Consider the following 22,136-nt stretch of genomic DNA (forward strand, 5'->3'; position numbering starts at 1 on the left):
GAATTTTAGATGCTTTGACACAACTTGTTTTTTCAGTTTTTAAGAGTCGAGAAAAAACAAAAGATGACTCTAGTCTCCTTCGATTTTTAATGAGCCTGAAGTGAAAAGTGATCAGATGGACCTTTTCCGTTAAAGAGTTTGAAAAGGAACGAAAGGGACTGCTCTGGAGGTCTAGGTAGAGGGAGTACCAAACCAATCGCAAAAATGCAGAATACTTTTTACAGTACGGCAGTCAATCTTCCTGAATGCTGTGTTCGATGCATTGCGATCAGTAGGGCGGCCGACACGGCTTCCTATGGATAAAGGATTTAAGCCTATAGGGGTCTCCCAATATATACTCGACGGTATGTGGGAGCACAAGTCCATACTGGCACTTATCGTCTCAAAGTGGAGGAATCACCCAACCATCAGTGAGGACAATAGTTACCAGGCTTTGCGATGCCGGAATACGTCTCTAGCCTAGACCTCTAAATGTTTTGCGTTAAGTTACAAAGCGTTGTTAAGTTCATTGAGTTTATTTTAAGTTGATCTTTCTTATGAAGTTTGCCTTTTGGGATCACCACGAGATGTAGATGTAATTCCTAAAATGCAATCTAAAGATGATAAACAAACTTTTATCTCTTTTCAGCAATGAAAATCCTAGCTACAAGGGAAAAGAAAGACACAATCTTTTCGCAAAGAGCAAAGAGCACACTGTAAATGTACTTTTCCTAAATCAAGCCAAACAGACCGTCAATATGAAAATGCACATGCATGTGTTTTGTTTTTCACTTTCTTAATATTGATGCCTAAAAAGAAAGTTGTTTTACAAATCTGAATTCGCTTTCAAGTGAAAAACACAAACAAGCCTCTTTTCGAAATCAAAAGGTAGAGACGATTACGACACTTTATGATTTTGAAATAAACACTCGTTTCGACACTAGAAAGTCACAAATTCAAACCAAAGGCAAAAGTAAAAGCATAATCGACTGTCAACAGCAAATAAACTTTCTCCTATGATCAAAATCGACACTTGCGACAGATCTAAATCAAAGGACGACAGTATGACTATTCTACTTTTGCAATGGAAAACTGTAAATGACGTAACAAACACACAAAAACATCTACAGTTTCTTTTATACAACTGAGGCGGAATTACAGCAAGGAAAAGGGGTTTTTAAACAAACACACACACTGATCACAGGCTGCAAAAATCAAAGACAAAACTGAAAAAATTGAGCAAAGAACCTTAGCTGCACAAGGCTAGGCTGATCAACGCACCTGCTACACAGAGAAACTAGATTGCAACGCAGGTTTCCCTCTCGGGAACTGCGCTGAAATGCAGGAACTCTTCACAGTACCTGCGCTGGGGTAGAAACAAGAATTCTATCTGGGTTCTGGGTCACGGTTTGCAGTTTAATCTATGGTTTTTGGCCAAGTAAAAGCAATCAGTAATGCACAATCAGAGGGTAGATTTAAAGGAGGTCTAAGAGCTATCACAAAGGGCAATCAGATCATTTGTGAATCAGCAGTTCAAATCATAAATAGATCCAGTGAATGGATTGAAGCAGCAGATGTATACTTTTCATTTGTTAATGGCAAATGCAGTTCGATTTGCTACTTCTAAGTTTATGAAACAAACAATAAGAGAAACACAAAAAAACTAACTAGACAATCGTCCCCAGCGGAGTCGCCATTTTGTTAACGGGAAAAGTGTCTATTCAGAACGACCCTATCCCACTAAGGTGTGATAGTGACCTTAGAAACAAACAGAGAAAACTACTTTTGTATTCTTCTTTATGAACTATAAACAAAGAGAAATAGGATGAACCAACCTGTGTCTTGCGCTAGTTCTTTGATCCAATCTCTCTCCTCTTTGACAGCTTCCAGCTACCTGCTCCCTTACTTGCCCAGCTTCACCAAGTACCTGCAAGATCACAGAAGAAGGAAACTATACAAAGACATGGGTTTATACTCATAAAAAGCTTAGGATCAGATTTAAGCTAAACATACAAATGTAACAAACATCAATGATACACAAGCATGTAGGAGAAACTCAAATAGTATTATTGATATAACAAGAAGATCCAGGAAGAGTTACAACCGATGATTCCTGATCCAGCATCTACCTCCCAGCAAAGAAGCCCCTCTTCACCTCCAACAAAGCATAAATCACCCAATACTCTGATATCTATCTCTAAACCAACAGCAATTCTCTGCAATGTACAAAATTCCAGCCTCCGGATCTCTGGGATGAGGGATCCATATATAGATGTATGCAAGGAGTATGAGTCAGCTTATGATTTGACTAGTGTCTTCTCTCTATCAGTTCTTGCTTCCACTTGGAGACTGAGAGCCTCTTACTCATCCTTGGTCGAATTCAGTGAGGCAAGTGTCATTGGAGAAGATTCTAGAAGTTTCCATTGTCTCTCCACCTCGTGGAATGACTCTGCCACTTGTCATTTCCCGCTCAACGCACCCTGGTAGTGCATTTAGGAGCGTTGCAATTCACCTAGCTAGTGGACCTGGGTGCTATGCAACGCACTTGGCTAGTGGAGCAGCTGAAATGATCCTGATTTGACTGATTCTGAGCAGTTTCTGGTGGAGAACTTCTGGGAGAAGCTGTAATTTGTTGACCTTGTTCCTTTAGGAGTTAGAACAACACTTTTAGGGACTTAGGAGCCCTTGGTTTATAGACATTTCATGCTTAGAGCTGTAAGGCACAAAATGTCTATAACAATATAGTACCGCCTTTTCCTTCCATGTGGAAGATCTAGGAGTCCCCCTTTCCTATGTTATAGGTGTCTTGGAAGGAGATTCTTTCCCCTTGGCAGAGGGTGAATCTTCAATGGTAATTGGCACTTTTGAAGAGGTCTGAGGTTTGCCTATTTTAATTCTTGTGCTTTTCCTAGCCCTGAAATACATGGAGGTTTGTCTTTTCCTTCTTTGTTTTGGCTTGATTGGTGTACTGAGGGCAGTGAGGGCAAAAACTACCTCTCTTTCCAAAGTCTCAAGGGACTCTTCTCCTTGTTCTGCCTTCTCTACCTCTTTTTCTCCTTCTTCTGTCCCTTTTTCTGTCTCTTTTTCTGTCTCTTCCTGCTCTGTTTCTTGAGCTCTCTCCTCATCTATTTCAGTTCCTTCCTCCTTCCTCTCTTGTTCTACTATGTGACCCCTGGCTCCACCTTCTCCCCCTTGCTATTCTTCCTCCTCACTACCAGTAGGTCTGACATCATAGGTTAAGGCCTTTATGTCATCCTCAGTTGTCATGTTTCGTAAAACTTCCCATGCTATAGGGAGTGTAAAGGTATGGAGGGCTTCCTCTACTAGGATTTTGATTAAGCCATGGTGAGCTAGCTGCTCTAAATTTCTTGCTTGTACCTTGGTGCTGGAGTCAATGAGGGACTGTAGGAGGAAGTAAGGGATATTGAGCTTCTGAGGTGATGGAGTGTCCATGCCATACCTTAATTCTTGGAGGAATCTAAAGTGATCACCATAAACAATGTTGTACCTCCCCTCACAGGAAATGTATTTGATTATTTGATAGCTAACCTCATCCCTGGATGTGGTATGCTATCCCTTTTAATGCCATTTTTATCTTCAACAGGGGTTTCATTATTTTGGAAAAAGCTCCTCTTGGCAGCCTTGCCAATTGGTTTCTCATCTTTACTCCAAGGCAGCCCAAGAGAAAGGGTAGTGACCCTACTGATAAATTCAGGGGTTATCTCCCTGGAAAGACCTCTAATGATTACAGTGGCACGAGTTCTTGTGTGAGGGACTAAAGAGAGAGCAAGCTCTTGGGCAATTTCCTCATCAAACCCTTGAAATTTCTCAAAGAAATTCATCTAGTTTGCCCTTGTGAAGATGTCCACCACTGGAGCATGTGCATGGAGCCTAGTGGAGTTAGTGGGCTCCTTTCTCATAAACCCTCCTATCATATTTCCTATACTCTTTTGGAAAACCAAATATGGAGGTGGAGACAAAGAATTTTGAGAAAACAGAGAAACAGAGAAGACTGTGTTTTTTTTAAATAAGTAGATTCTTTTATTTTTTTATTTTTTTATGTATTTTCTTCTCTCCTAAATACTTATTTCCTCCTCAAATTGAGACCACTTCTTTCATATATTGATATTCAATAGGAAGCATGCATGAACCCTACTCTTTAGACCGAAAATCATGCTAAAAATAGTGTTTTCCCCCTTCAAAAGGACTCACTACCCCTCCTATAGAAGCCTGTTGTCCCTCCTCTAGAAAACCTATAGGTGCTCTTGTAGAAAATGTCGAGAGCAAGAATATGGGAGAGATTGATGGAGGACGGTGGTTATGAGGCTATGGGGGCAAAAGGAGACTGTTGTAGCTGAGTTACGAGGAGAGAATGAAGGAAAAGGTGGTGAGAATGCTCGGGGAGGAATACTTATTACCCTTTATGGATATTTTCAGTGATGAGTGATGAGCTGGCAAGGTATATGTTGGCTATATTCGGACCATTGGTCCCCACCTGCTTGGTCATCATGGCCCCTCCTCATAATCATCCCTCATTATTGCATCGGAGTTCACACTTCCTCCACTGTCTATCCTTGGCATCTTGTGCTGGAGTTGACTGTGCGCACATGTGGGTGACATCTCGGATGAGTGGAGTCAACTAGATGAAGGTGACCAAGTTAACTGGCCACCTTTCCATCATTCAACCTCAACCATCTTGTTGCTTTTGCATGACTTCTAATTACACCAATGCAAAAAGAGGAGTAACTTAGTTACTTACCTATGATCCGAGCGTATTTGTTGTGAGGTTCTATGGCTTTCTCTACTGGATCTGAGATTTAGGTGCCTTTTCAAACTTCATGTTTGCACTCTCTTGCTATTGGTGCTAGATTTCTATGGGATTAGCTGCTACAGGAATTCCTACATGAGCTCCTGTAGCTACTTCTCCCATTGAAACTTCAGCTTCTTCCTGTGCTTGGAGCTCAAGGATGATGCCAGAGGTATAGATCAATATGGAAAGGTAGTAGGTAGGCTTCAGGTGAGGTTGATGGAGCTTTTTCCTCTCATTTTTTTGTTTATTTTTTTTTATTTTTTTTAACTGAAAAACTATTTTTTCCTTGTTTTTCTTGGACAGGAAGAAAAATGATGCTTGGGGTGTGGTGAAGCTTTGGAAATGATGGCAAGGAGGTTTGAAGATTGTAGGAGGGATTATAGGTTATTCATGAAGCTACTTTGTCCCTCAAACTGCCTTCTGTAGCCACTTCTGGCTCTCTGTAATTCCTATAGCAGCCTCCTATAGAAAACACTGTTTTTGAAAAAGAGGTATAGCGGGGTGAAAGAAATGCCAAAAATGATGGAGGAAGGTGTGGAGAAGATGAGATGGGTGCTGGTATGAATGTCAGGGTCCCCTTTGCACCTTCTTCTACTCCCTGTAGTCCTCCTGTAAACCTGCATTGCAACAAAAAAAATCATTTTATTTCTCCTTTTTCTCTTTCTTCTTTTTTTTGAAAACAATTAAGGCACCTCAGAGAGGTTTTCACCCTAATTGCCTGCCCTGGGCACCTCCAAGGGAGATTTTCACCTAGGGATCTTATTCTTTTTTCTCTTATTTTTTGACATCACTGGGTCACCTCTGAAGAGTTTTTCAACATAATGATGGGATTCAAGCACCTCATGGAGGTTTTCACTTGAGTCCTTATTTTTTTTTCTTTTCTTCAGTGAGCGAGTGAAGTGGAAGCTAAGACATGCTCCACTACCATCACTGTTTTATTCAAACCTTCGATGAACTCTCACTTGGAGAGGGGTTTCTTATAGACCTTCAACCGATGTCCATTGACAAGCATGGGGATGGCTTCGTCATCAATGGTTATGATCAGAACTGAACCATCGTCATTGTATTTCTACACAGTGTAGAGTCCCAGCCATCTTGTCCCAGCTTTCCTTTGAAATCCTTGTATCTTGAATCATAGAGTAGTGCCCAATATCCCTCTTAGAATTGCTTCTCCTTGATATTTTTGTTATGGCATATCTTTCTCTGAAGTTGAACTACCTTTGTATGGAGAAGGGCTTGCAATCTGTATTCATGCAATCCACTGAGATGAGGTAATCTTTCCTTCTGTGCATGGCTGAGGTCTAGGTCCAGCTGAGCTGCTATCCTTAATGTATTTAACTCAAATTCTATTGATAGCAAAGCCTTCTTCCCATAGACCAGTTCATAAGGTGTGAACCCGGTGGTGGTCTTCCATGTGGTGTTGTAGTCCCAAGTGGCCTCAACTAATCTGTCCACCTAGTCTTTTTTGCTGCTGCTCACTACCCTGGTTAGGATCCCTTCCAATGCTCTATTACTGACCTCCACTTGCCCATTCTCTTATGGATGGTAAGGGGTGGGAGTCATGTGCCTGATCTTATGATATGTGAGTAGGTCTTCAATTGGGTTGGAAGTGAACTGACTGCCTTGATCTGTGACCAACTCTCTCGGATACTCGAACTTGTAGAAAATGTTTTCTCTCAAAAACTCAGCTACCTTTTCCTCTGTCACTGCTTTGATTGCGTTTGTCTCTGCCCACTTTTTCAGGTAGTCGGTGCACACAATGATGTATTGTTTCTGCTTTGAAGGAGGGTTGATAGGCCCCACAAAGTCCACACCCCACTTCTCAAATGGCTCAAAGGTCAATTGAGGTTGCATGGGCATCCCATCCTTTGGAGTAGGTTTCCCCATCCTCTAAAACCAATCACACTGGCTTGTATATCTCCTCACATATTGATGAAGAGTGGCATAGTAGTAGCCTGCTTACAATATCTTGAAGGCAGTTCTTTTTGCTGCAAAATGACCTCCACAAGGCTCATCATGATAGGTCAAGAGGATGTCAAAGACTTCCTCCTACCTGACACATCCGCTCAAGATCTGATCTAGGCCAAGTTTGAAGAGATTTCCTCCAATCCAGGTGAAAGGGGTGTTTTTCCTTACTATCTTGCTCTTCTCTTTTGAGGATAGGTGTGGTGGGAACTGTGCTGAAACCAAGTAGTTTGCTATATCAAAAGACCATGGAGAGAGTACTGATATAGCAAACAGATGTTCATCTGGCATTTTGTCATCCACCATTCCTTCTTCACCTGCAGGCAAATTTACTCTAGAAAAAAAGTCAGCAACGACATTTTCTATACCAAGCTTATCAATAATGGTCAGATCAAACTGCTACAGTAAAAGAAACCATCCAATAATGCGAGCATTTACAACTAGTTTGTTCATTAAATATCTAATTGTAGCATGATCAGTGTGCACAAAGGTTTTATAACCTATGATATAATGTCTGAATTTGTTTAAGGAATGCACGACAGCTAGGAGTTCCTTCTTGATCACTGTATAGTTTAACTTTGCCTTTGACAAGTTTTTGCTTATAAAGTATATGGCATAAGGTAAATTTTCATCAATTTGTCCTAAGGATAATCCTATTGCTTTGTTCGATGCATCTGTGTGAATGTGCAAAGGTAGGGCCCAGTTTGGGCCTATGAGAAGTGGGGCAGTCACTAACTTGCTCTTCAAGGTATTTAGAGCTTCTTGATAGTTTTCTGACCATATGAACTCAACATATTTGCCTAAGAGGCCAAACAAAGGAGAGGCTAGCTTGCTGAAATATTTAGTGAATCTCTTGTAACATCCAGCTAAGCCTAGGAAACTTCTGACATATCTCACCTTTTGAGGAGGTGGGACCCTTTGGATGATGGCAATTTTGTTAGGGTCCACCTGCAGTCCTTGCTAAGATATTGCATGACCTAACACAGTCCCTTCAGTCATCAAAAATTCACATTTTTCTAGACTGAGGGATAGGTTCAACCCAATACACTTGTCTAGAACTTTTCCTAGGTTCGATAAAGCTTCCTGAAAGTCAGAACCATAAGGAGTAAAATCATCCATGTATATTTCTACTACATCATGAACTAGTTCAGAAAATATACTCTATGCCGCTCTTTGGAAAGTGCCTGGAGTATTACACAAACCAAAGGGAAGGACCCGGTATGCAAAATTACCCCAAGGACAACTGAAAGTCGTATTATTTTAGTCTTCTGGGCTGATTTGAATCTGATTGTACCCGCTAAACCCATCTAGGAAGGAGAAAAACTTTTTCCCTGCCAAACCGTCTAACACTTGATCTATGAAAGATAAAGGAAAATGGTCCTTTTTATTGGCTTTGTTAAATTCCCGATAGTCGACACAGATTCTCCACTTACCATTTTTCTTTGGCACTAGCACCAAAGGAGAGACCCATTCACTGTCAGAGATGGGATAGATGAATCTTGCATCAAGCAATTTCTGCAGGTCTTCCTTAACAATATCTTTAAGTGTTTGATTCATCCTCCTTTGAGGCTACCTGACTGGTTTGCAATCTTCCTTGATGTATATATGATGAGTACATACTGAAGGGTGCACTCCCTTCATCTCCTTATAACTCTAGGTGAAGGCATCTAGATGTTTTCTCAGTAGGCTGCACAGTTCCTTCTCCTAGGAAGTGGATAAGGATGGATTGATTTTCAATGTTCTTTCTAGGCCGAACTCTATATTATTAACACGGAGAGAAGTGGATTCGGCCGCACAGAGATCAGTTGAGGGGTTGTCTTGGGTTTCTCTTACTATGCCCTCTAATGGTGATACATTGGGCGATGGATTCTTAATAAAATTTTCAATCATGTCATCCTCATCTTGTTGTTTTCCCCCCATGGTGATTTCTAATGCACAATGTGGTGCAGAATAAACTTCATCCTCATCTTCCTCCTCCAACCAGAGAGGTAGATCATGTTCTAGCAAGGGTTGGGCAGGAATATATAGGATTAATTTCTTGGACATGTGCCCATTCTTTATGGTCATGTTCCTAGCTCAATAGTTGATATAGGCATCAACTATAACCAACCAGGGTCTTCCCAGAATGAGAGGATACCCAGTGAGCTTTCCGTTTGGCTAGAGAACTAAGAAATCAGCAAGGTGCTCCCAAGAATCAATGGAGACCATCACATCTTCCACAATCCGCTCAAGGGTCACTGTGAAGTGGTTTTCTAGCTGTAGCACTATCGTGGTCTTCCTCAAGGAGCTCTGGAGGTTAAGTTTAAAAGTTGTGTCCTTTGTCATCACATTAATGGCAGCTCCCAGATCAATCAAGGTATGTGGGATCATTGTGCCATTGATGTGGACATCAACTACTGGGCTTCCAGGGTCTAGATATTTTGGACAGATTAGCTACCCAGCATCAGGTCGGACAGTTGTCCTATGAAATTGATGGTTGGGGCATCTCTCTTGTGCCTTCTTGGATGCCTAAAGCACTTATCTTTGATCAACCTATTATAGATAGGCACATAGTTTATAGCTTGGAGAAGTGGTATCTTTAAACATAAATGTTTCAATTTTCCCAGGAGTTTAGTCTCTTCTGAGGTAGGTTGGACTGTCACGGATAGTCTCTCAGGAAAGGGGGGATTTGCCTTAGGTTCGCTTTCCTCTTTATCTTCCTCAACCTCCCTGGTTGGAGGCTGGCTATCTGGGAGGACTTTCCCAGATCTCAAGTTAATTTCTTGAATCTCCACAGCATAAGTTGGGCATGATGGTTCCCCACTATACACTTGCTGAGTCTATCTATTGTTCGGGTTTGGATTTGGTTGGGCAGGCATTTGGGGTTGCCTTTATGGAGCAGAAGGTAACGGTTGTGGTTGGGCAGGTGGTGGAGGCAAAATAGTGGGAAGAGGGTTGTATTGGGGCCTCCACCCCTGACGAGATGCATTCCATTGAGGTTGTGGTGAACATATGATTGAAATGAATGGGTGGCTCATTGGGCATGATATTGAGATGTGAAGGACCAAAGAGGAGGCGTGGACCAGGAAGGATGAGAAGGAGGTCCCTAAGAAGGTATGGAGGTGACTAGGTTACGGTTGTAGTATGCCTGAGATGTCCCTTGCATCCCCTGCTAGTATGGTCTAGGTCCATGCGGCCTTCTTTGGCTTATGTAATAGAGTTGTTCAGTGACTCCCTCAGCCCCTTGATATACAACTTTAATTTTGGGCAAGGAAGAGCACTTATCTATGGAATGATTTTCCTCACAGATTGAACAAACTTCTATAGAGTTCAATGGACATTCATTCCTAGGATTCCTCCTGATGCATCTAGGGCAAAAAATGGCCAAAACCCTCTCTGCTTCCTCTTGTTTTCTTTAGATATGTAAGGTATCCATTTGCATGGCAACAATCTGCAGCATCTCACTCTTCAAGTCTTCCAACATGTTTCCAATTTCTCCTTTAATTGATGAGTTAGAGGAAGAGGTACTGGATATGGGTTGACTCCCCCTACCTTTCTTTCTGGCTACTCTAGAATGGTTTCTAAAAATAGTCTTTATGTCCTCATAGGATAGTTGGTAGATGTATTCCCCAACCAGTAGATGGAGGGTGTCTAAAAGATCTTCCCGAATTCCCCTAAGTAGGACCAACTTCAAAGACTCAGGGTCAAGTGTACACCCGACCCTTTTGTAACTGAGCTGGAACCTCTCTTCATAGTCTTCCAGGGACTCATCACTTCCTATGGTCATTCAGAAGATTTCTTCTTTAGTACCTTTTGACATACAATAGTATCGATACTTGTTGTTAAGGTCTTGTTGCATCTGAGCCCAAGTTGTGATGCTATTGCTAGGTAATCCCATGAACCAGCGCAATGATGCATCCTTGAGAGTGGAAGGGAACAATTTCAACTTTTGCTCATCTTCTGCATAGTCATAAGTTCAATAGATGACAGCAAACATGAACAAGAAGGTGTTAGGATCTTTTGTAGTTAGAACATGGAAATGAGGTAGGGTGGAAGGACTTATATTCTTCATTTTGGTGTCCCCATTGGTCTCCCAAATGGGAAAGGTACCCTCTATTATGTCTCCATTCCCCTTAGCATTTATGTTTTCAGCCATTGGCTCCAAAGGAATGTTTTCTTCTTCTTCTTCCCCTATAGGTTCGTCAAATATGTCTGGATATTCACCTAAGGGTTCTTCTTGATCACAACCACTAAAGAAGAGAGAAGGTTGGTTGTGTGAAGTAGTGGGGGCGTTGGGAAAAAAATTTCCTGAGTTATCTCTATTCCTACGAGGCATGAAAGGAAATATTTTTGGTTGGTTTTTGTTTCTTTTTCCCCACATTGACGGTAACTGTAGAAACTAAAATTGATTGAACAAAACAAATTGCAACTAACTGAAATGAACTTGTTGAAATGAAATTTGCATAATTGAAAAGGAAAGCAAGGAAATGCAGAACTGAAGGAAAAGGAATGACTAGTCTACTTTTGCTGAAATAAACTATTAGCAGAATGTTGCAATAGGAAATAAAAGAAAGCAGTGATCACAGAATACTATGACGCTTCCCTGGCAGTGACGCCAAAATGTGGTGAGAACCAGTATTGTAGCAATAATTCTACAACTCGTGGGCTGCCTACTTTACTTTTATCAACCGGTAGTCCGTAACAAACTTGGAAGCATCGGTGTTGTATGCACAAGTACTAGTTCTCATTGCAGGTTATCACTTGGTCAGCCGGCGCAAGATCACCAGGAGCTCAAGCCAACTTCTATCGATTCTAGAAGAATCTCTATATGTGATGAAAGAAAGGAAACATTACTCTACAGATGTTATTCTATTGTAGAAAGGAGAAACACTGAAATGTAAAGCAAACCTAGTAAACCATAATTAACCAACTAATTCTACTTTTGTAGAAAGCACTATGAAAACCATGAAAGGAATGCCATTACCTACTCAAGGAAGTAAACAACATCTAACTATGCTATTTATGGAAGTAAATAAGTAGAAAACATATTTTTGGATTTTTATGTATTTTTATGTGAATTTGACATGCATGTAATTTATTGTGTGTGAGTGTAGCAGCGAATAGGTGGCGTTGAAGGGCGGTTTTGGGAGTTGAGAGAATATAGAATGGTGTGGATGGGTACTAGTAGGTCTCAGGTGGCCTTTTGGAGGCTTTTAGCACACTCGGCCTTCAAAAGAAAGCCTACAGCAAAATCTACAGGAGGACACAAGAAATCTACAGGAGGAAAACAGGGAAACTACAGGAGGCATGCAAGAGGAGGTCGAGAGCAGTTTTCACTATTTTTAGGGTGTGAGAGTGGTTTAGAAAGGTATACAAAGGTTGGAATGAGGTGTTAGGGTGCCTAAGGTCTACCATGAATCACCAGGAGAGAGAAATATGATTAGGTTTTCTCAAGGAGAGAGGAAGTAGTTCTATGGAAAAACGCAGGAAACTAGGGCAGAATTGAGGTGAGATTTGGGAGACCTATAGGGCATGGATCAGATGGAGGGTGTGATTTCTGATAAGCTGGCCTACTACTGGAAGAGATCTGTTGCATAGAAACTAACAATCAACCATGGAAATCAAGCAACAAGTGAAATGAATGCATTTAGGAAAAATAGAGTTTTGCATAAAAATGGTCTAAACTATGATCTATGAAAGGAAATACTAAGAAATGTTGTAGGAAAGGAAATCATGAAAGAAGACTATTGCAAATCAGGAAGTGAGCATGATGAAGAAGATCTAAAGCAAAGCAAATCTGGACTATTAAAAAGCTGCAAACACTAGAAGTCCTATGAAGGAGGAAAATATGTGTTTTTGGGGCAGCAAGAGAGTCTTTGCCTCAAATCATGGTCCCAGAGGGAGGAAGAGAGGCCAAGACACTATTGCTAGCCTTTTGAATATTCTCGTTATCGCTACTTAACCTGCTACAAAAAGCACAAATGGAAGCAAACTACTAAATCATCAAAAGCAACCTATTCTTAACCATAAGAGAAATACACCTAACAGCAAACTAATCTACAAACTGAAAGAAGGCATACAAATACAAGTAAAGAAGAGCTTAGATGCTTGGATTGGGCCCTAACCCATGAGATTCAGCCCTCTGAGGTAAATCAATGCTAACTCAAAAAGGATTCCATCTTTATTTTCAAAACAATAGCAAGATTACATGAAATTGTCACAAAAATAATAAGCTCGAAATTTGTGCAGAGTTTACATAAGAAAAAATCCGACCCTAGTGAGGCCCTAGGCCTCTCTACTTATACAAATGAAGCTACCAATAGATTCCTTAATATCAGGGAGGCTTGGCTCCCAAAACTTGAGATAATCATCAGTCATCCTTCACATGCTCGTCTGCCTTCTAGTGCATGATTCAACTACTTGTACTCCGAGCTAAATGAAGGGAATTCAAAGTGAGGAGTAATAAATGAGGGGGATTCCCTCCTATAAGTCCTCTCCTCTGTCCACTTCAAGTTATTGTTGCCATTTTTCCACTGGATCCTTGACTTTGACATCGAAATCCATCAATTATCTGCATTAAATACATGTTAGACCACATAACACAATAACTAACTCAACTCAGTCCATAAGCATAAATATAATCAGAAAATCATACAATAAGCTAAGAGAATGGTTGATTTGAATAGGTTAGGAGGTCAAATGAGCCCATATAATTACCCATTTATGAGGCTCATCATCACCCCCTATTGAAGGTGTTGCTCATCCTCTGAGCAACCTAATCAATATCCTCATCTTTTATGGCCCTGGTGGCCTCCTTAGCATCCCAGGCTTATGATGTGGTATGTTCTTCTTTGGCATAGAATGTTGCTCATCCTTCCTAGTCCATGCCTCCTCCTTGGTCCTTAACATCTGAATATCATGCCCAACCAGCCACCCGTTCATTTCAATCCTCTACTCAACCACAACCTCAGTGGAATACATGTCATCAGGGTTGGAGGCCCCAATACAACCCTCTTCCCACTCTTTTGCCTCCACCACTTGCCCACCCACAACCATTACCTTCTACTCCACCAAAGCAACCCCAAATGCCTGCCTAGCCAAATCCGAACCCGAACAACAAAGAGGCTCAACAAGTGCATAGTGGGGAACCATCATGCCCAACTTATGTTGTGGACATTCAAGAAATTAACTTGAGATCTGGGAAAGTCCTCCTAGATAGCCAACCTCCACCCAGGGAGGTTGAGGAAGATAAAGAGGAAAGAAAACCTAAAGCAAATCCACCCTTTCCTGAGAGACTATCCATGATAGTCTAGCCTACCCTAGAAGAGACCGAACTCCTCGGAGAATTGAAACATTTATGTGTAAAGATACCACTTCTCCAAACCATAAAAGATGTTCCTATCTATAATAGGTTGATCAAAGAGAAGTGCTTTAGGCATCCAGGAAGGCACAAGAAAGATGCCCCAACCATCAATGCCATAGGAAAATTGTCTGACCTGACATTGGGGTAGGTAATCTGTCCAAAATATATGGACCCTGGAAGCCCAGTAGTTGATGTCCACATCAATGGCACAATGATCCCGTATACTTTGATTGATCTGGGAGCTACCATTAATTTGATGACAAAGGACACAATGCTCAAACTTAACCTCCAAGGCTCCTTGAGGAAGACCATGACATTGGTATAGCTAGCAAATCACTCCACAGTGACCCCTTAGGGGATTGTGGAAGATGTGATGGTCTCCATTGATTCTTGGGAGTACCCTACTAATTTCTTAGTTGTCCAGCCAAAGGCAAAGCTCACTAGGTATCCTCTCATTCTGGGAAGACCCTGGTTGGCTATAGCTGATGCCTACATCAGCTGTCGAGCTGGGAACATGACCATAAAGAATGGGCACATGTCGAAGCAGTTAATCCTATATCCTCCTTCCCAACCCTTGCTAGAACATGATCTACCTCTCTCGTTGCAGGAGGAAGAAGACGATGAAGTTTATTCTACACCACTTTGTGCATTAGAAATCGCCATGTGGGGAAACAACAAGATGAGGATGATATGATTGAAAAATTGATTCAGAATCCACCTCCCAGTGTATCACCATTAGAGGAAATAGTAAGAGAAACCTGTGGAATTTTGTAGAATTTTTACTACAAATTAGCTAGCTCTGATACCATGTAGAACCTTTTCTACAGATCAGCTAGCTTCGATACCATGTAGAAATTTCCCACTTGTATATCACCTGGTAATGCAATGTACTAAAGCAAAACACTTGATCTACTTCTACAAACAATTTAGCAGAAGCTTAATCAACCATGAGCAACATAAATAAAAACACATATAACTAATAAGAATGAATTAATCACGCATAACATACAAGAATTTACTCGGGGAAAGCACCTACCTAAAACCCCATCTCTGTATTATCATACAAGTGGAAATATAGTCCAGATTACACAAAGCCTTAGCTCAGAATCTACCCAGCTCTCAGTACAATCCCTTTACTGCTCATAGACAATCAAAGGTTTCTCACAAACCTTCTCCTCTTCCCTCCAAGCCTCCTATTTCCTTGTGCAGTTTCCTTGGGGTCCTAGTGCTGCCACCTATGTGAATTGGCCTCTTCACACACTCACTAACCTTTGATCTAACTACAGAAACCTGAAGGAGATAAATCCTCATCATGGATGAGCTTCCTTTATAGAAAAAATATTCATCCAACTGATAGCACACTGTCCCTTCTCTGATCTCAACTGGGTATCTATCTGAACTGACATGCATCAGTTATCCATGAGGGAATACTTAGTTATCTGAAAATAATAGTTGTCACATGCATGCAAGCATCAACAAACTATATCTCATTAATTTAACAACTTGTTAAGTTAATCTAACTAAACTTGACTAAGTTAAACTAAGTCATCTAATCCTCTCAATATGGAACTCATCCTTAATTCCTCAATCAGTGGAGCAAATCAAGGACACATTCCCCAATTAGTGGAGAAATTGTTGCATGTTCTCACAAAGACTTCAAGTTTGATTTTCCTTAACTAATTAACTCATGGAGAATTAATTAATTAATATTCAAACTGCTGGTAAGACGAAATTCAAATTTTACTTGCTATTCTAGACCAGGGACTGTCTAAAAATAGGAATCCAACTTGAACTGCTGAAAATAGAACATCTATTTTTAGCACTTCCATTTTTCATTCCCTGTTTCCCAATCTAGCACTGATACCCAAACTGCTATTTTTAGTAGTGTTATTTTTAGCACTTCTATTTTTAGCAATTTCTTGTTGCTAATTTTCAAAACTCCCTCTCAACAATAAAGGCTTCCTCTCAAACCCAATCCTGTACCTCTAGAATGTTCTGCATGCAACACATCTACCAAGTGTGGTTTCTCTAGCAACTCTCGAAACAAAAAAACCTCCCAACTAACCTCTCTGTTGGGATAGAAACATACTCTGATGCTGAAGCTCTACCTACTGTTGACAAGTGCTCCCTCTCTAACCTCTGTGCTACTGCAACATATCCATGCATCTCGCACCGTTGCACCTCTGTGCTACCTTGCACTGTGCAACACACTTGTTCCTCTCGCATTGCTGCAACTTGCATGCTCTATGCTGTCCTGGGATTCCCTGCACCATAGCTCTCTCTGCCACTCCATCCGCATCTGTCTCTACCCAATCAGTTAGTTCCTGCTACTCCACATCGGGGCTCCTGTAGCAAGGTCTCTTCCAAGAGGTTGGGTACCTCAAGGATCCTGCCCCTTCTCCTTGGGACGATCACTCTATATCGCCCCACCCCCTACCTGAAGGTATGGCTGCATGTGATCCCTCTGCCCACCTGGCTCGAAGTTTCCCCTTGCTGGAGGTCTCTGCATGAGTAGATTTCTCTACTTAATCTCCACTCATCTTCCCCTGTTGCAACTGCTCCACAACCTCCTGAACTTGTTGCACCAATCATGGCTCCTCCATAATTGTCTGAGACTTATTTTGGCTTTGCATGTTGAGGGGTAATTTACTCTCCCTCTCAAACACCAAGTATCTAACCTTTGCCTTACTCCTCAAGGCTTTGCATAAATCTTGTACCTCAAGTGCATATAGGTTCTTGGCTAGCACACCAATCTATTTCCACTTTTCCGCTGTCACGAAATTTTCTAGAAAAAGAGTTGATTTTAAATCAGCGATATCTCCCTCACCCGAACTCTAATTCAGCCTGTTTTTTTATTTTGGGTAATTTTCCGCAAGGAATCCAAATCTGCTATTTGTTTCTGAAAATATTGTACATAAATTTTCAAATCTGCTCTGCAAACTCTCAGCCCAAAACTCAAAACTTTGAAATCTCCTCTCAGTATAATGTTCTTCCTTGATCACCTGTGCTCTGATACCATGTAGAATTTTGTAGAATGTTTCTACAAATCAGCTAGCTCTAATCCCATGTAGAATTTTGTAGAGTTTTTTCTACAAATCACCTAGCATTGATACCATGTAGAAATTTTTCTACAAATCAGCTAGCTCTGATACCACTATAGATCACCTGGCAATGCAATGTACTAAAGCAAAACACTTGATCTACTTCTACAAAAAATTTAGCAGAAGCTTAATCAACCATGAACAACATCAATTAGAACACATATAACTGATAAGAAGGAATCAATCACACATAACATAGAAGAATTTACTCGGGGAAAGCACCTGCCTAAAACCCCATCTCTGTATTATCATACAAGTGGAAATATAGTCCGGATTACACAAAGCCTTAGCTCGGAAGCTATCCAACTCTCAGTATAATCCCTCTGCTGCTCATAGACAGTCAAAGGCTTCTCACAAATCTTCTCCTCTCCCCTCCAAGCCTCCTATTTCCTTGTGTAATTTCCTTGGGGTCCTAGTGCTGCCACCTGTGTGAATTGACCTCTTCACACACTCAGTAACCTCTGATCTAACTACACAAACCTGAAGGAGATAAATCCTCATCATGGACGAGCTTCCTTTATAGGAAAAATATTCATCCAACTGATAGTACACTGTCCCTTCTATGATATAAAATGCGTCTTTGTCTGAATTGACATGCATCAGTTATCCATGAGGGAATACTCAGTTATCTGAAAATAATAGTTGTCACATGCATGCAAGCATCAACAAACTATATCTCATTAATTTAACAACTTGTTAAATTAATCTAACTGAACTTGACTAAGTTAAACTAAGTCAACTGATCCTCTCAATATAGAACTCATCCTTAATTCCTTAATAAATGGAGCAAATCAAGGAAAACTTCCCCAATCAGTGGAGAAATTATTGCATGTTCTCACAAAGAATTCAAGTTTGATTTTCCTTAACTAATTAACTCATGGAGAATTAATTAATTAATATTCAAACTACTGGTAAGACCAAATTCGAATTTTACTTCCTATTTTAGACCAGGGACTGTCTAAAAATAGGAATTCAACTTGAACTGCTAAAAATAGAACTTCTATATTTAGCACTTCCATTTTTCATTCCCTGTTGCCCAATACAACATTGATGCCCAAACTGCTATTTTTAGCACTTCTATTTTTAGCAATTTCTTGTTGCCAATTTTCAACAAAACTGTTATAGACATTTTTGGGCACTGCAACCCCAAGCATAAAATGTCCATAAACCAAGGGCTCCTAAGTCCCTAAAAGTGTTGTTCCAACCCCTAAAGGAACAAGGTCAACTGATTACAGCTTCTCCCAGAAGTTCTCCATGAAAAACTACTCAGAACTGGTCAAAACTGGACCATTTCACCTGCTCCATAGGAAAAGTGCATTGCATCTCACCTAAATACACACAGTGGGTGTGTTGCATTTCAAAAATCCCTTCTATGGGGTGTGATGGGCGAGAAGAGACAAATGGCAGTGTCAATCCGCGAGGTGGAGAAGCATGGAATCTTCCAGAAACTTCTCCTGTGACACTTGCCTTTCTGAATTCGACTAGGGATGAGTAAGAGATCATCAATCTCCAAGTGGAAGCAAGAAATATCAGAGGGAAGACACTAATCAAATCACAAGCTGACTCATCTCCCTTGTAGACATCTATATATGGATCCCTCATCCCAGAGATCCAGAGGCTGGAATTTTGCATCTTGTAAGGAATTGTTGTTGGTTTCTTGAGGCAACATCATAGTGTTGGGTGATCTAAGCTTTGCATGAGGTGAAGAAGGGCTTACTTGCTGAGAGGATGATGCTGGGTCAGAACAAATGGTTGTAACTCTCTTGGCTCTTTCTTGATTATTAATAAAGCTATTCAAGTTTTCCTCCATACTCTTGTGTAATTTATGTTTCATGCATTTGTATGGTCAATTTACATCTGATCCTAGATTGTTTGTGATAATAGATCCATGTTCTTGTATATTGTTGTGCTGCTTTGATTCTACAAGTACTCTATGAAGCTGGGTATAGGAGAAAGCAAGTAGCAAAGGACTATCAGAAGAGAGAGGAATCGAACAAGGAACCAAGTGCAAGACAGAGGTTGGTATCCTTTATTCTTCTCTCATCTATCTTTCATAAAGGAAAACGAAAGTAGTTTTACTTTGTTTGCTTCTAAGGTAGCCACCCGCCTTAGTGGGATAAGCAGTTCTGCATAGACACTTTTCCCTGTAACAAAAACCCAAAACAACCCCTCAACTGATCTCTTTGCGGCTGACTCCACTTCTCTCCATGTTAATAATATAGAGTTCGGCCCAGAAAGAACATTGAAAATCAATCCATCCTTATCCACTTCCCAAGAGAAGGAACTGTGCGGCCTGCTAAGAAAACATCTAGATGCCTTTGCCTGGAGTTATAAGGAGACGGAGGGAGTGCACCCTTTAGTATGTACTCATCACATATACATCAAGGAAGATTGCAAACCAATCAGGCAGCCTCAGAGGAGGATGAATCCAGCACTTAAAGATATTGTTAAGGAAGAACTGCAGAAATTTCTTGATGTAGGATTCATCTATCCCATCTTTGATAGTGAATGGGTCTCTCCTTTGGTGCTAGTTCCAAAGAAAAATGGTAAGTGGAGAATCTGTGTCGACTATCAGGAATTTAACAAAGCCACTAAAAAGGACCATTTTCCTTTACCTTTCGTAGATCAAGTGTTAGACGGTCTGGCAGGGAAAAAGTTTTTCTCCTTCCTAGATGGGTTTAGTGGGTACAATCAAATTCAAGTCAGCCTAGAAGACCAGTATAAGAGCACTTTCACTTGTCCTTGGGGCACTTTTGCATACCGAGTCCTTCCTTTTGGTTTGTGCAATGCTCCAGCCACATTCCAAAGAGCGGTATTGAGGATATTTTCTTAACTAGTTCATGATGCAGAAGAAATATACATGGATGATTTTACTCCTTAAGGCTCTAACTTTCAGGAAGCTTTATCTAACCTAGGAAAATTTCTAGACAAGTGTATTGAGATGAACTATCCCTCGGTTTGGAAAACTGTGAATTTTTTATGACTGAAGGGACCGTGTTAGGTCATGCAATATCTCAACAAGGACTGCAGGTGGACCCCAACAAAATTGCCATCATCCAAAGGGTCCCACCTCCTCAAAAGGTGAGAGATGTGAGAAGTTTCCTAGGCTTAGTTGGATATTACAGGAGATTCATTAAATATTTCAATGAGCTAGCCTTTCCTTTGTTTGGCCTCTTAGGCAAAGATGTTGAGTTCATATGGTCAGAAAACTGTCAAGAAGCCCTAGATACCTTGAAGAGAAAGTTAGTGATTGCCCCAATTATTAGAGGCCCAAATTGGGCCCTACCTTTCCACATTCACACAGATGCCTCGAACAAAGAAATAGCATCAACCTTAGGACAAACTGATGAAAAGTTACCTTATGCCATATACTTTATAAGCAAAATCTTGTCAAAGGAAGAGTTAAACTATACAGTGACCAAGAAAGAACTCCTAGTTGTTGTGCATTCCTTAAAAAAATTCAAGCATTGTATCAGAGGCTATCAAACCTTTGTGCATACTAATCATGTTGCAATTAGATATTTAATGAACAAGCAAGATGTAAATGCTCGCAATATTAGATGGTTGCTTTTACTATGGCAGTTTGATCTAACCATTATTGATAAGCCTGGTAAAGAAAATGTTGTTGCTGACTTTTTGTCTAGAGTAAATTTTCCTACAGGTGAAGAAGGAATGGTGGATGACCAAATGCTAGATGAACATCTATTTGCTATATCAGTACTCTCTCCATGGTTTGCTAATATAGCAAACTACTTGGTTTCAACACAGTTCCCACCACACATATCCTCAAAAGAGAAGAGAAAGATAGTAAGGAAAAGTACCCCATTCACCTGGATTGGAGAAAATCTCTTCAAACTTGGCCCAGATAAGATCTTGAGAAGATGTGTCAGGGAGGAGGAAGTCTTTGACATCCTCCTGACCTATTATGACAGGCCTTGTGGAGGTCATTTTGTAGCAAAAATAACTGCCTTCAAGATATTGAAAGTAGGCTACTACTGGCCTACTCTTCATCAGGATGTGAAGAGATATACAAGCCAGTGTGATCGGTGTCAGAGGATGGGAAAACCTACTCTAAAGGATGATATGCCCATGCAACCTCAAGTGACCTTTGAGCCATTTGAGAAGTGGAACATGGACTTTGTGGGGCCTATCAGCCCTCCTTCAAAGCAGAAACAATACATCATTGTGTGCACCGACTACCTAAAAAAGTGGGCAGAGACAAAAGCAATCAAAGCAGCGACAGAGGAAAAAGTAGCTGAGATTTTGAGAGAAAACATATTCTACAAGTTCGGGTATCCGAGAGAGTTGGTCACAGATCAAGGAAATCAGTTCAATTCCAAACTGACTGAAGACTTGCTCACACATCATAAGATCAAGCATAGGACTTCCACCACTTACCATCCACAAGCCAATGGGCAAGTGGAGGTCACTAATAGAGCATTGGAAGGGATCCTAACCAAGTAGTGAGTAGTAGCAGAAAAGACTAGGCGGATAGATTAGTTGAGGCCCCTTGGGCCTACAACACCACATGGAAGGCCACCACCGGGTTCACACCCTATGAACTGGTCTATGGGAAGAAGGCTTTGCTGTCAATAGAATTTGAGTTCAATGCACTAAGTATGGTAGCTCAGCTGGACGTAGACCTTAGCCATGCACAGAAGGAGAGATTACTTCAGCTCAATGGATTGGATGAATATAGATTGCAAGCCCTTCTCCATACAGAGGTAGTTTAGCTTCAGAGAAAGATATGGCATGATAAAAATATCAAGGAGAAGTGATTCCAAGAGGGAGATTGGGCACTACTCTATGATTCAAGATATAAGGATTTCAAAGGCAAGCTGAGGACAAGATGGTTGGGACCCTATACTATGGAGAAATGCAATGACAATGGTTCAGTTCTGATCAGAACCATTGATGATGAAGCCATCCCCATGCTTGT

Source organism: Pinus tabuliformis, chromosome 8 (assembly GCF_031772625.1).
Source record: "Pinus tabuliformis cultivar Carrire ecotype Pingquan chromosome 8, CPIR1, whole genome shotgun sequence".
NCBI classification, from domain to species: Eukaryota; Viridiplantae; Streptophyta; class Pinopsida; order Pinales; family Pinaceae; genus Pinus; species Pinus tabuliformis.